Here is a 16,427-nt window from a genome sequence, read left to right as displayed (position 1 = left end):
TGAATCAAAATAAGGAAGTCAGGCTAACACTGAGATGATGACATTGGATAACTTATAACAATGCTGATTTCAGAATTAATAGACAATTTGGAGAAATATGAGGTACATATACATTATCTATCTATAGTTATCTTTTTATGTATATATCTGAAAATCATCAGATATCAATTGAACCCATGGAAACTGATGAGATCTTCATGTGATAGAATAGAGCAAAAGGAGAAGCAGGTTCATAGAGAGCCTTGGAAGGTAATGATGATTAATGGGGATGACATAGATGAAATGCTAATAAAGGAGACTGAAAATAGATTGAACAGATCGGATAAGAATCAGGAGAGAGCAATGTCGGCAAAATCTAGAGAGCAGCATGTCTGAGAGGAGAAGATGACAAACAGCATCAAAGACTGAAGAGATGTAAAAAAGGATAAAAACAGAAAAAAGGTCATTAGTTTTGGCAATTAGATTATGAATAACTTTGGAAAGAACATTTTCAGTGGAATGATAAAGTTGGAAGCCATATTACAAAATGTGTAGGAGAAGAAGGGAAGAAGATGTACCAATTATAAATGTCATACTCATGGAATCTCTCCAAGACATATAAGATGGTAAGGAAATGAAGTAAAATAGAAAATTTTTAGGGAAGAGGGAGACATGAACATTTCCCTCTGCTGAATAACATTAATTTTAGTTTAGTCCATTAAATTTCCAAAATCTTTTTGAAAAGTTATCTAGCCATACCTAACTCATCTTTCATTCTTGAAGGTAACTTTTTTGAGCCCAAGCATCCAATTTTATATTTATCCCCATTTAACCATTATATTTGGGCCAACACTATAGCCTGTTTAAATCTTTTAACTATCCTCCCTAACTTTGAGTCATCTGGACATAAAAAAAAAATCTGGAAAAAAAATTGTGCCTTTGGCCATCATGTTAAATAACAAAGGACTAAAGATTTCTGTAGTAAAGAATACAGGTTAAATGCAAAGTCACTAGTGACTAATTTGGATCCAGTCATTCAATAACTTTTGAATCTACCTAACAATACTAATTATCTATTCTATTATTCTCCACAAGAATAGAATGCACATCATTGCCACCATTTCTTCCAGAATTATGGATTGCTATACACTGGAACCTTGTAGTTTGAATTCACGAATAGCTATGTGGTTATTTACTATTTCCTTTTGTAGAATGGGCTTCAGCTTCTTACTAATAACTCTTGTTTTGCTCATTAAATTCCAAGAATCACTTTCCTTTGACAAGAAAACAGGACTGAAATATTAGTTAAATAAAATGGCTTTTTTCTTTTTGTTAGTTATCATCACCCCACCCACCCTAAGTAGTAGTCCCCCTCTTTCTTTGAAAATCTTTTTTGTCCCAGTATTCCTGAAGAGAAAAATCCTTTTCTTACCATTTCTTGTGATCATTCTGCATTAGCCTTCCTGCTACTAGCCTATTGCTCTTCTGCAATCATCCTCTGTTAGTCATCCTTAATTCATCTTCAGTACAAGTCTTTTTAATGTACATCTGCATCCATCTCTTTGGATAATTCTTTCTTTTCTTCCTTATTGAAATCATCTCCATTTTCTACTTCAGAATTTTATTCTTGAGAGATTTCCCATCCTATTTAGTCTAACTTCCCCTGTAGAATTTTAAACCATTGAATCCTGCCTAATGTTTCAGTGCTTTGTTCTATTCTCTTCAAAACTATGCCTGGTTTCCTTCTCCTCTATCATGAATGCCTTAAAATTTCAAAATGTGGTATTTTTTTTTAATAATGAAAAAAGTGCTGGACTTGGAATCAGGAATAAGGAAAAATCTGAGTTGAATAAAACTTGGGTCTAGTCTCTACTGCAGTACTTGGTTCTCTCTTATTCATCAGAATTGGGTATATAATAGCTATTTTCTTTATTAATTCTTGCACCTATTGAAAAATGGAATCATTATTACTTAGACATATCTTCTACACTGGTAGTCTGATCAACAACCTAACTCTCTCTCACAATTTTCCCATGTATAATAGGAGGAAGTTTGTACAGCTCCTGAGATACTGGGTCTATTTTTAATAGCCAGGTGCTATGTACTTCTCAATCATGGGGTTTTCTAAATACCCCAACTTTTGCTGCTGTATGGTTTACCTATTGCTCCCATCGACTTTCTCCTTCTTATTGACCCTGAGTTTGACCAGTCCTCACCTTTATAGGTAGTTCCTGATCTGATATAACAGAAGGCAGAAACTGTTTCACTTTGTTTTTGTGTCCCCAGTGCTTAACACAGTGACTGGCATGAAGGAGGAGCTGTAAAAATGCTTGTAAGTTGATTTACTTTAGATATCACCTTCAAAACCCAGTGCTGCTGGTAATGATGATGATGATGATGATACCACAAATGACTAATGATGGTTTAAGGTTTGTAGAACACTCTACCTACATTATTTCATTTAACTTTGTTAGTTTGTTTCAGGAGCAACTGTGGATGTTATAGATTCAGTATTAGTTCAATATAAATGAGAGCCTTAGCAATTTGACACCTTCCTAATGAGGTGAAACTATACATATATGTCCATAGATATTCTGTATCTATGCTCTTTAAATATGCAAGTGAAGAAAAGTCGTATTAAGCCGTAGTATAACCCACTATTTTCATTGATGTAGGGGATCTCTTAGCTGGCGCTAACTGAGCCTGCAGTCACATGGCACTTAGAGAAAAGAGACCAATCCAGGATCTAATGCTTCTGGAAGGACTGCTTGGAGAAGATCAATGCCAGATCTAACTAGGATCCCTCACAGATCTAAAATTAGAGAAATCCCAAGAGCTTGAAATTTTCTGATCTATTCTACCATCTTCCTAGAATCTTCCATTATCTCTGCAATTTTTAATCTCTGAGTATTTACTGTAACACTGTGTGGATCAGGGATCCACCCTGGTTCCCATAGGGCATATATCTCACAGATAAGACTTCAAACTGGTTTTTGCTACACTTGAAGCCGGCACTACACTCTTAATAGGTACTTAATACCTCCGAGTCACTCATATCACTCCCAATCATAATAAATTTTATATATTTTCAATGATATTGAGGCAAAATGAGTTAAATTTAGGCCATAGTATAATTAACCAAGTTCTAAAGGCATCAGTTCTAGTTGACTAGTTCTAATGGTAAATTAGGTCATTGACAAGTACTCTGTGGAAACTTTCAAAGAAGAAATAGCAAAGAGTATTCTTCCAGTTCTCACCAGAGCCCTACTTTTTGTTTTTGGTTTTGTTTTTTTGTCAAGAAAAAGAGCAAGGAACTATGACTTTGATATAATTCTGAGACCTCAAGCACCATCTGTATTTGGATCCATTGTCTTCTGTCCATAATACTCAGTATTTCAATCCTGACAGGACAAAAGGTGGTAGTTGGTGTTCTATCTCTATGATCTTATTATTTAATTATATAACCATGAGTAAGCTACATTTCTCCTCTGATTCTCAATTTCATCATCTATAAAATGGAAATAATAATACTTCCATTACTTACTTCTCAAAGTTGTCAAGAGGATCAAATAAGATAATATAGATGTCATCCTCTTTAAATCTTTAAGGGCTATGTAAATGCCAGTTTTCATTATCACCACCACCACCACCATCACCACCATTGTAAATATTAAAATACAATATACATTTCAGTTATTATATTTATTATCTTCTTCTGGGACTCCACCCAAAATGCTAATTGCTATGAGTCATTCTCTACCACACGTGTCATTTTATTTGCCAAATTGAGAAAGTGCCAATATGAGGAGGAAATGAAATTTTATAAATGTTATATAGAAACATGTGATATAAGAGAAGAAACTTTTTGTCAAAACCTCATTTTAGTAACTGAGGCACAGTTTTGAGGGAAAGCAACCCTGTATTTTGGTATAGGACCATTTTAGTATGGTCACCATCTTAACCAAAGTCATATTCATTAACTTTCCCTTTAATTCTGCAGTTCAATTTAAGAAGTATTAAGTACCTATTAAGAGTGTAGTGCTGGCTTCAAGTGTAGCAAAAACCAGTTTGAAATCTTATCTGTGAGATATATGCCCTACCGGAACCAGGGTGGATCCCTGATCTACACTGTGTTCCAGTAAATACTCAGAGATTAAAAATTGCAGAGATAATGGAAGATTCTAGGAGGATGGTAGAATAGATCAGAAAATTTCAAGCTCTTGGGATTTCCTCCACAAACAGAATAAATTTGTATGTCAGAGAAAACATAGACTGGTGAAAAAAAAAGAAGACTTGGAGAAGAAGGAGGGTCCTTCTGGGATAAAGGGAGAAGACTGGAAGAAAGACCCCAGGCAGGGGATTAAAGTGTGTGAAGTGAAAACACCTCCTACTTTGCTCTGCAGAAACACATAGAGGGGATCCCTGGGTGAGCTGGGTTTGCTTGAAGCCTCAGCAGGAATCTGGGAAACTTTCACTTCCCTGACATAGTGGGGAGTCTCGAGTCTGAGTCTGGGAAAATTAAGGCAATCTCAGCTGATTAGAATGCCAGGCCCAGCTGTGTTACAGAGACACAGCCCTGGGAGAGAAGGAGCCAGCACAGCTGGCGAGTGCAGAGGCAGTGGGTCAGGGACACAGCTGGCTGTATGCACTTGCAGGAGGGTGTAGCTCTCGATTTGGGGTTCTAGGTCAGAGGGGAGAGCTAAAGTAAAGGCATACCCTCACCCCACCCCAGGATTAGAGGTATGTATACTAATAGTCCTCATTTTTTTAAAATAATGAACAAAGAATAAATAATCTGACCATAGAACCTTACTATGGGAACAGGAAAGACTGGGCTTCATCTTCAGAGGAGGACAATGAAGTAAAAAAAGTCCCCATTATATGAAGAGTAATGTTAAATGCTTCTCTGCCCAGAAAGAATGTATAGAAAGACTCAAAAAAGAATTTAAAAATCAAATGAGAAAGGTTAAGGAAAAACTAAAAAAAAAAAAAAAATCCAAGAAAACCAAGATTATGAAAAAAAAAATTATCCAACTAGAAAAAGAGATACAGAATCTTAAAGAAGAAAAGAATTCTTTGAAAATTAGAATTGGACAAGGGGAAGCCAGTGAAGCCATAAGAGACCAAGAAATAACAAAATAGAATATGAAGAATGAAAAAAAATAGGATAGGATTTGAAACAAGGAACTCAACATGGACAAATTGTTAATGTATTGTTCATGGAAATATATACCTTATATTTAAGATTAATGCCAGTAATTTGAAGACTCAAAAGAAAGATTGGGGCAAAAAGCAAAATTAAAACCATCTAGGAAATGGTAAAATGGTAAAAAAAAGTTTGCTTATGCAAAAGAGATGAAGAGGAAGAAATCTATATAGAAGCATTAGATAGAGGGGGGAGGAGGGATCATAGTTCTGAAAACCTACTTGCATTGGGAATGGGTTAAATAAAGAATGCTACATATACATATATATTCTATGAAGAATATATCATCTGCCAAAATCTATAAAGGAAATAAGGGGGGGAAGAGAATAGAATAAAATGAGATATCAGAGGATGTGTAGATTTATGGCTCTGAGACAAGGTATTTAGATCAATGGGCAAGGGATAAAGGATAAGGTGGGGTATAGAAGAGTATGTAGGGTAATGGTAGTGAGACAAGGTGTATAGATTAATGGGAAAAGGATAAAGGATAGGAGGTAGAATAGGATAAGATACAGAAGGTGTTTAGATTAATAGGAGTGGGATAAGGTGTGTAGATTAATGGGAATGAGAGAAAGAGGGAAGGAAAGGGTGGGGAGAAAATAAAAGGGAGGGATCCACTGGTGGGGAGAAAGTTAAGTAATAGCTAGGCAAGTTAAGGAGCAGAATCAAAACAGAAGAGTTAGCAGGGAGAGGAAATAAAGAGATGTACAGAAACACTACAATAAGGATTAGGAGTAGAATTTGTTAGATTAAAAAAAGTACTAATCATTGATCTTAGACAAAATCAACGTTAAAGACTCAGCCAAGGGAGAAATCTACCCTATGTTAGCCATATTAATGTTGTTTTAGATACATGTTTACATATGGATAAATGCATATGTATTCATATATATATATATATATATATATATATGGGTGTGTGTCTGAGTATATGTGAATATATATATATATATATATATATATATATATATATACATGCATGTCTATGTATGTGTCTCTAGATATATGTATATATGGATGGGTCTATGGGTGGATGTAAATGAATATATATACACATATGTGTGTGTGTATATATATATATATATATATATATATATATAATTATCTTTGTGCTTAACTGTAGCAATATTTTGCTTTGTTTTCCTTTTCTGCCTTTCTTTTTTCTATTCTATATTTTCTTATTTTGTATTTAGTTCAATAAATAATTTTTTTTAAAAATTGCAGAAATAGTGTTCCACTGTATTATAAGGATTCCTTTTTCCTAAGAAATATATTCCTATATAAATGAATTATAAACACAATATCTATCCCTATCCTATTCTGTGCTTATGAGATAGGAGGCACAAAGAAATGAGGACTGGACTTTATTAACTTTTGGGTCACCCATGACTTTAGACACTCTGGACCTCCAGATATCCTACGTAAACATATGTTTTGAATAGATGGCCTTTGTTCTTGAAAGCAAGTGAGGATCTTCAGAAGCACTCTCCAGTTTTTTAAAAGCAATCTGACTTGAATCTTTTCTCTTTCTGGGCCCAAGTCATTGTTTATCTACAGATCTTATCCTTGCTTTATGTTCTATTAACTCTACAGATTGCTATCCAGTCCCAAGCAATCTAATAAACAGTTTTATATCCTTTTGTTTTTCCTGAATGGATTATTAGGTTGAGATAGCAGAAGATTTGTATCTGGATCACAGGAAATAATAATCTCACTTTCTTTTGTACCATTAGCATCAGGAGCATTGCATACAAGTACGATTTTTTAAAGGGGGGACATTGACTAACTGGTGACTTTTCAGAGAATGATGAGCAGGCCTGTGAAGGTCTTGAAAACCATAGCTCATGATGAATGATTGAAGGAACCGGGAGCATTTGGGGGCATGATATCTGACTTGAAATATTAGAGGAACTGTCAAGTTGAAAAATAAAGTCTTCTATGCTTCTCTAGAAGTCCCAAGCAGACTAATAAGTAGAAGTTATAAGGAGGCAGATTTTAGCTGAGCAAGAAAAAACATTGCTAACAATTAAATCTGTCTATTACTAGTATAGAATATCTAGTAAAGTATTGAGTCCTCTGTCATTAGAACTATTTGAGCAGAAGTTACTTAATTTGCCATTAGGAATCCTATAGAAGAAAAAATGGAAAGAATAGGAAAGTAGGTCCTTTCTAATTCTAAAATTCTATGGTTCTTCATTAAGAAAAAAGGATTTTCAACATTAATGGTTGAAAAAATTAAAAGGCTTATTCTTTTGTCCCTCAGTTAGAAAAGATCACTTAGGAGAATTCCTGTGGCTGGTTTCCCAAATTGATCTTAATGAAGAATTGGCTTCATAAACTGAATCATCTGAAGCATCTTTTTTACTGACTTGGGTGGGTGTAGTCATGGTTATCAATCTACTTGTTCACATTTACAATGTCATACAGGAAACCAGGTGTTCTGTTTGGCCAGATGTTGGTTCTAGAATACCTGTCAATCCCATTGCTTTTCACAGGGAAAGGAAACAATTTTCTTTCTAGATTTTGCTGAAGATTTTGGTTTACTCTCAAACATTAAGAAAATAAAATTGTGTCTTCTATTGTAGAAATTGGGGCTTTTTGAAAAGAAATAATTCCCACTTATAGTACTCTAGGATTAATGGTCAAAGAAAATTATCTTTGTAATTCTCATACAGCTTCCATAGATAAGGTAGTTTCCTGGAGATAGGACAAAAATCTAGGACTGGGAAAATCAAAGAAAGGCTGAAAATAAAATGAAAATAGAGGTCAGATATATGAATGGTATGGATCCACAGAAGGTAAAGAAACTAGAGGCTGCTGTAAAGCCAGAGATCAAAGGATAAAATGAGGCAGGAGTCAGATAGAACATGGATAGCTGTAGCCAAAACAAGAAAGTGGTCAATAACCAGATAAGAAATCCAGAAATGAAGAACATTCAGGTACCTGATACAAAAGAAAGACCTAAGGTTAGAAATCAAGTAAACCAGTCAAGACACAAATCATTAATAGACAAAGAGATCTGAATACTAAGGCAAGTCAACTCAAGCAGAAATAATAGAAATAAGCATTTATGTGATGCTTTCCTCAAACAATCCTGTGAAGTAAATAATATGAGCAGGTTGGACACGTGCCTATGTGTTCCTTTGGTTATCTGGGTAAACCCAAATTCTCCCTTAGCTGTATATTTAATGATGTGAAACTTTTAGCAGCTATTTCTCTTCTATGTGCTGCCTGTCATACATCTATTCATTTCTCATTTATAATAAGCATTTAGTAAATATCTTCTATGCAAGAAGCAATTAGAGGTACAAAAACAAAAAAACCGAAACTTTTCCTGCCCTTAAGGAGCATATATCTTTTTAAGGAACATATATATTAGGGGAAAGAACACATAAAAAGAAAGGATATACAAAATGATTTCTAGCCATTGAAGGGATCAGGAGAGGTTTCTCACAAGAAGTGACTTTGAGCCAAACTTTAATGGAAGGTATGGGTTCTATGAAATGGAAGTAGGGAAATAGGAAATTTCAGTCATATGATGCAACTTATTTTTGAAAAGCCTTAAGGTGGGAGAGGAAATGTTGTGTTCAAGAAACAGCATGTAGGCCAATTTAACTAAAAATAGCATATAAAAAGGCAGCTAGGTGGCCCTATGGTTGGAATGCCAGCCCTAGAGTCAGAAGGACTTTAGTTGAAATCCACCCTCAGACATATAACTAGCTCTGTGAACCTCACAAGTCAATTAGCCCTGTTTGCCTCAATTTCCTCATCTGTAAAATGAAATAGCAAACTACTCTTGTACTTTTGCTAAGAAAACTCAAATGAGGTCATGAAGAGTTGGACACTAGTGAATTGCCTGAACAACAACAGAGTAAGAGAGAGAGAGAGAGAGAGAGAGAGAGAGAGAGAGAGAGAGAGAGGGGGGGGGGGGGGAGGGAGGGAGAGAGAGAGAGAGAGAAGAGAGAGAGAGAGAGAGAGAGAGAGAGAGAGAGAGAGAGAGAGAGAGAGAGAGAGAGAGAGAGAGAGAAAGAGAAATTGTGCAATAATCCTGAAGATATGGGGGTCTAAATACCAACAGAGGATTTTATACTTTATCTTAGAAGTAATTGGAAGCCATTAGAACTTCTGCAGCAGTGAAGTGGCATGGTCAAACTTGTGCCTTAGGATTAAGGGGAAATCAAAGAAAGGCTAAAAATAAAATGAAAATAGAGGTCAGATATATGAATGGTATGGATCCACAGAAGGTAGAGAAACTAGAGGTTGCTGTAAAGCCAGAGATCAAAGGATAAAATGAGGCAGGAGTCAGATAGAACATGGATAGCTGTAGCCAAAACAAGAAAGTGGTCAATAACCAGATAAGAAATCCAGAAATGAAGAATATTCAGGTACCTGATACAAAAGAAAGACCTAAGGTTAGAAATCAAGTAAACCAGTCAAGACACAAATCATTAGAGACAAAGAGATCTGAATACCAAGGCAAGTCAACTCAAGCAGAAATAATAGAAATAAGCATTTATGTGAACAACAACAGAGTACAAAAGAGAGAGAGAGAGAGAGAGAGAGAGAGAGAGAGAGAGAGAGAGAGAGAGAGAAATTGTGCAATAATCCTGAAGATATGGGATCTAAATACCAACAGAGGATTTTATACTTTATCCTAGAAGTAATTGGAAGCCACTAGAACTTCTGCAGCAGTGAAGTGACATGGTCAAACTTGTGCCTTAGGATTATAAATTTGACATCTATTTGGAGAATGGATTAGAGAAGAGAGACTAGAGGCAAAGGGACCAATAAAGAAGTTACTTTGATATTCAAAGTAAGAGTCCTGAGATCATGGCTTAGATATATTAGGCTTTTGCTACCTAGCTGCATGCCATCTGGAAAGTGTAATATTTGGTCATTTGAATGTCTTGTGTCAGTGACATCTGCTTTCTAAGGATGCTATGATTTTATGATTCTCTCTTTATCTCTTTTCCTTTGGTTTGGAATAAATTATGTTGGTCTTTTCCTAATGGAAAGATAGTCACTATAAGCTATTAGACGCCTTTTCAAAGCAAATGATAGTGGGTATGTGATGGTTTGTGGAGAAAATGAATTGATTCCCATTTATCTCCTCATTCATCCCCATCTCCTCTCCTTTAATCATTCTGAAAAGTCCCTCTAGGGCCACAGTTCATGTGTTGGTACATGAGACCCTTAGATATATGGGCAGGATTTAGGTGGAGCTCTGAGAATTATATTCCCTTGTTACAGATGAGCAGAATGATAGTTAGAAGAATGACATCATTTGGTCAAGGTCACATAATGAATTAATGAAATAAGCTGCAATTAGATATCATTTCTTTTTACTCCTAGTTAAAGGTCCTTTCCAAAATATACACTGTCTCTTAAAAGAAAAGAAAAAGGGAAAAAAATATAACTTTAACTCAATCCCATCTGAAGAACAAAAAATCTGAGTCAAGGTCCTTGCTAGCCACGACAATTGTTAATTGTTATTGGCATTGGATGGTTTTTCTTCTTGAGGAAATTCATTCTGTCCATACAATGATGTAAGAAACACTTCTTGTGATTCCACACCCTCTTTTCCTCCTCCTTCCCTCTCCCCCCCCCCTTTTTGCTCACTTCTTTCCTTCTTTTTTATGATTATGGCAACATTGACAGCTATGCTCATTGCAATCTATGGTTGGCTATACCTTTTAAGTACCTAGCTTGGAAATCACTTTGTCTCTCTGGATTTAACAAATTATACTCCTGTCTCCCAATTCAGGATGCTTGGAGACAGCACTGTGCTGTCTGGAAGAATATTAGTTCTGAGAATAGGATTGCTGTTAGCACCTCAAACTTTGCTCTCTTGCCAGTAATAACCAAAGCGAGCTTGTATTTCTTTAATGACAAAGCCTCCCAGTGTGTTAATTTGGTTTTGCCCGATACTACATCTTGTCAGAGGAGCCAGAGAAATGGGAAAACATACGTTAATATTGCTGTCGGCAAAATTGCACATTTTTTCTGAGTAATCTGCTTCTAGAGAGTGAGGATCTTTGGTTTCTTAACCTCCTTGGAGGCTGAGAACCCTGTGGAGTAAAACTTTCTTCTTTAGCCAGGCTAAGGACCTTGCTGTGGTTTCCCCAGGCTTCTATGAGAATAAATAACTTTCTATATACTGCAAAGAAAAATTATGCTTCGATCTTGGTGTCCTTGATTGCTATCAGTCAAGGCTGACAATTTATGTGGCTTTGTGAGAATAGGAACTGAGCTTCTGTTTTCAGTAACGTGGAGGATTCCTGAGTGAAAAATTGTCTTCTGCCAATGCTTGTGGACAACTTCTCTGTGACTTATAGTCTACAGGAACTCTACACAGCAGAAACATGAAGTGATTATGTCAGTTTGTCAGGGGCATGACTTGAGCCATTCATTGACTTCAAGGTCAACTTTATATCGACTTTACCATGTCACCACTCATGTAGCCCCTTGTAACAATTCAAACTAATTGTTTTTTGTCCTTTATGTTTAAAGAGAACCATGACATCAGGGAGATGATACCATGAAATACAAGTGAATTGAATTTAAGTGAAGGAGGGCTGGGCAAGGTCGCCTGCCTCATTTTCCCCTCCAGAGCCATTTGAATCCAATAACAAGGTATAGACTACTGGAGATAGATAGCCCTGGATGCAATAGGACACTGACCTTTTTAAGCTAAGATCTTCCACAGGTCTCTTGACTGAGGCTGCACCCGTTCAGTGATTAAGGCTAGGTAGCAATTGAGGCAAACAATCTTCTCTCTCACCTGGTCCAAAAAAAAATCTAAATAAATAAATAAATAAGTGAATGAATGAATCTGGGAGGGGAAGACCTGCTTTTTTATTAAGCAGAAAACCTTTCTGTGGTTGTTTTGTTATTAGGTCAAGAGCTAAGATTTTATTGGTGAAGAAAATTAGAGGTGAAGGAAATGTAGCAAATGTAGTTTTTCACCTTCTGAAATTAATGGTCTAAGAAATGTCCTCAGGGCTCTGTGCCAAGAGCTAGGAATAAAAAGCAAGGCAAAAGCTGGCTTCCTGCCCTCAAGAAGCTTCTTCTCCTTTGCTCGAGGGTGTGGGGTGTGTGTATGTGTGTGTGTGTGTGTGTGTGTGTGTGTGTGTGTGTGTGTGTGTAACATCCAAAGAACTGGTAAAGACAAGATATATACAATGAAATTAGAAGGTCTTCTTGTTGAGATCTAGATAAGGGGTATCTAACTGAAATTAGGGTTAATTGAGGTGTGGTGGCAGGTTCGGGGTACAGGAAATCAAATAGAGCTCCCCTGCAACTTCTTTGGATTTGGCGCAAGTATACAGAGTTAAATGAGTTCTAATGGTGGTGCAGAGTCCTTTGTAAAGAAATTTACAGGCCCGAAAACCTAGATTGATAAAAGAGACTTATTGTAGGGTTTGGAAGTAAGGGTAAAATCTGGTTAGTAAGAGGTGTTAAGAGAGAAATACACCAGAAGGTCCAGTGGACAGAGAGTCTGTGATGCAAAGCATGGTGCCAGCATGTTTCAACTCTCTGCAAAGACATGATTCCAGCTTGGCTCTTTTATTTGGTTAAAGGGGTGGAGTCCCAAGTTTGGTTCCTTGCTGGGTTTCATAGAGGGCTAGAATTTGCTAAGTGGGGGTTGGGAAACCTAAGCAGATCATCAGAATGGGGAATGGGACAGCCCAAGTTAGCTCAGATCTCATGGGGGCTGGGAGAGCCTGGATATCTCCCCCTGGAATTCAAAAGGTTGCTTTTGACCAGGACTTGTGAATCAAAGGTCAGCCATGGGGGTTGGGAATCAGAAAGGAATCTTAAAGGGGCCACAGCCCAAATCATTCTCAGTGGGAAGTCCCTAACAAAAGTAGAAGGGTGAAGAAAGAGAAGAACAAGGGAAAACAGGAGGACCAAAAAGAATCATAATGATTCAATTACTATATATCAAGATAAGACTTTGGGGTCTTCCTGAGTTTCCAGGTCCATACTATTCTATTCAGGCTCTCATTCAGGGTCTTTAGAGATAATCTGTTCCAATCTCTATTTTACATTTAAAATCATAAAGTCATATACCATCAGAGCTCAAAAGTACTTTAAGTTTCTCAATTTCCAACCTCCTTATTTTACAGATGAGAACATTGACATCTGAAGAACTGAAGGGATTTTACCAAAGATCACAAAGTGAATTGGTAGGAGATCCAGGACTAGAACATTCTGACAGTTCTCCATAGCATGTCAATATATCTCAATAAAAATAAGCATACTATTGGGACAGTTTCTAAATAATGTCTTGTAAATAATAAAATATTGTTTTAGAATATTAAAGTATCAAACTATACATATATATGTATACATGTAATATCAAACAAAATATTATACTAAACACAACCTCAGCCAACTATTTATATGGCCACAAAATTTGTTTTCTGAGGAAAAAACTGTTGCTTGGTTGAATTATACACACCATTTGCTTGAAAGCCCATTTTGTCTCTGGGGACATAAGCTTATTTTTATTTTTTAAATGAAAGCTTAGAATTTACACAAATGTCAAAGGTTAATCCTCTAGTCTAGCCCCTTGCTTAAGGCACCATTCCTAACTATAGCACCCTGAAAAGTGATAAGGCTCTGTGTGAAGATCTCCAGGGATGGGAACTCATTATCTCTTGGGAGAGCTCATTCTACTCCTGGATAGCTCCAATTATGAGCATGGTCTACCTCATGAAACAGCAAGTTCCCTAGAGCTAAATAGTTCATTTTCCACTTTGTGCTCCATACAAGAGATCTGCAGTTTCAGTTGGTTGATAAACTGGCACTGGCTTTGGGAAATACACTGTCACCAACTTAGATTTTGTCATTGATGGTGTAGTCCACCCTGCCCCCTCATCATAATCTTTCTATGGGGAAAGCTGGCATGCAGAAACATTTCCTGGGACACATGTACTTTAAAAGAGCACTTCAAAAACATGGGTCTGCTTAATGGTAGGAAATGAAAATCTAGTAACTAATATAGTTCTAAAGCACAGGCTTTATGACTATCTAGATTCATATTTATTGACATGAATACCTCCATATTCCAGAGTCCAGTTGGGCAGGACCAGCCTGCTCCCATTTCTGGGCAGGATTAGTTCTTAGTGTCACAGATCTATAGGTAGAATAGATTTCAAAGATTATCTTGTCCAACAAATTTAAATTACAGAGGAGAAAATTGAGGCCCATAAAGGTTAAGTGGTTCAAAATTACAGGACCAGAGATAGAGTTATAAGGATATCTAGTTCAAGCCTTCTCAGTTTCATAATTGAGTCCTAGGGAGGTTAAAACATTGTCCTAAATTTGCATATGGCAATTTCCATGTATTGTAGGATTGGAATACAATCGCCCAATTCCATAGTTAGTACCTTTGCCATTGTGCCATCATGAAACTAATTTTCACATCTTTCAAATTTTTATCTCTACATTAGTTTCATTCTCTTTTACTGTGAAGATCATCACTCTTTTGTGTGTGTGTGTGTGTGTGTGTGTGTGTGTGTATGTATGTGTATATGTATGTGTTCAATTCTTAAAAAAAAAAAAATCATAATGATTATTTTGAACTACATCCAAAATGGTTTTCTAAAGAGGAATTGGCACTTTCCTTTGTTTAAATTTCTCACCAAGAACTCTCTGGTTTCATGGCAACCTTGGGACCTGTCAACACCCCTGTCCTTACTACAAATGAGCTGATGGGGTGCACTTGGGGGAAATTCTCAGGGCCTGCTTGTTTGGTCTGCCTCTTCCTGTTTGCCTTGTAGCTCTAAAGAATGCGGTTACTCCACAACCACTTGTTTTGTGACTGGGGCAGAGGGCATATTTTTCTAGTAGATAAAATGACTTCCCACCATTTGCCTTTTGTTATTTCCCCTTTTTGAAGAGTTGGCTGATAAATGCAGGGCAAAATGTAATAGGCACTTTCCTGTTTTCTGCTCCTTCTCTGCCAGGCTTGTCAAGCAAGTATAAGCTCGACTGCTGAATGGAAAGGCTCCCTGTTCAAACAGAAAGAGTGAAGAGCGTTAAGGATAGATAAGCTTAGGTCTGATGTTATACTCCATAGTAAAGTTAAACCAGATCCATATTGCATATAGCCACAAGCTGATTTTTGCCATTAAGCCATGTGTATAGGTTTCAAACCTGGATGTGCTATTTTATTTGGTCTTAAGCAGATTGCTTCCTTTTTGTAGACTTCCATCTTTCATCTATAAAATGAGGGAGTTTGGGAAGATGATTTTGAGTTTTATAAACTTTTCCTCATTAGTCACATTTCTTTTATCCTTAGAATTCTGAACATTGCTGATTCTATATAGAAGCATAACAGATATTAGTTAAATGATGGATTAATGGGTGGATTGTGACATAAGGTGGGCAGAATGTGACTTGATCACAGAGAAGTCTAAAGTATAAACATGCTATTGTCTCATTTCCGGTTACAATTTCTGATTTTCTGAGACATGATGGATAGGAAGACTAAACAGTGGTTCTGGAAGTATGTTCCTCCAGATCCAACCCTGGTTCTTGGTGCCTTTCATCATTCCTTTTCCTTATTCTACCCTGGAAATCCTTAAACTCTGGGCTTACTACTTGATTTTTAGCTCTTATCATGCCCTATTTACATGCCCATTGTCACTCTTTTATTTGAAAATTTTGCATTTGACATTATAGAGAGGCTTCTAGATTTGAAATCAGGAGTCACAAAAGAACTGGATTTCAATCCTACCTCTGGCAACTGTTGGCTATATGACATGGAATGAGTCATTTAAAATTTGTCAGAGCCACATTTTTTTTCATCTGAAAAACTGAAATAATGGTACCTAGAAAATATATGGGTAGTTATGGTGATGTCTTTTGATTCATGAACAAATTGGATGAAATCATCAATCTCACTCTCTCTTCTAAAACCATCACTATCCAGTGGAAGGACAGAATCAAGACAATTGGTATCGATGACTCAAGATGCAGTGGATGATTTTGGTTTCTTCAATGTTGAATCAAGCTCTAAGCACTTCACAGCACTTGCTTCACCTGCCTTCATGGCTATTGGAACAAATTTTTCTCCTCTGCCCATTCCACCAGGAGAAGTCTTTACATACTTGGAGGAGGTAGTCCCCAAACTCATTGCAGGGTTTGAGACTCCTTGGTTATGTTCAACCTGGTTTTGCCCATCCACTGAAATGATTTACCAAAATATTATTTGCAAATTTCAAATGTGAAT

Source organism: Sminthopsis crassicaudata, chromosome 1 (genome assembly GCF_048593235.1).
Source record: "Sminthopsis crassicaudata isolate SCR6 chromosome 1, ASM4859323v1, whole genome shotgun sequence".
Classification (NCBI taxonomy): Eukaryota; Metazoa; Chordata; class Mammalia; order Dasyuromorphia; family Dasyuridae; genus Sminthopsis; species Sminthopsis crassicaudata.
This window is presented reverse-complemented; position numbering follows the sequence as displayed.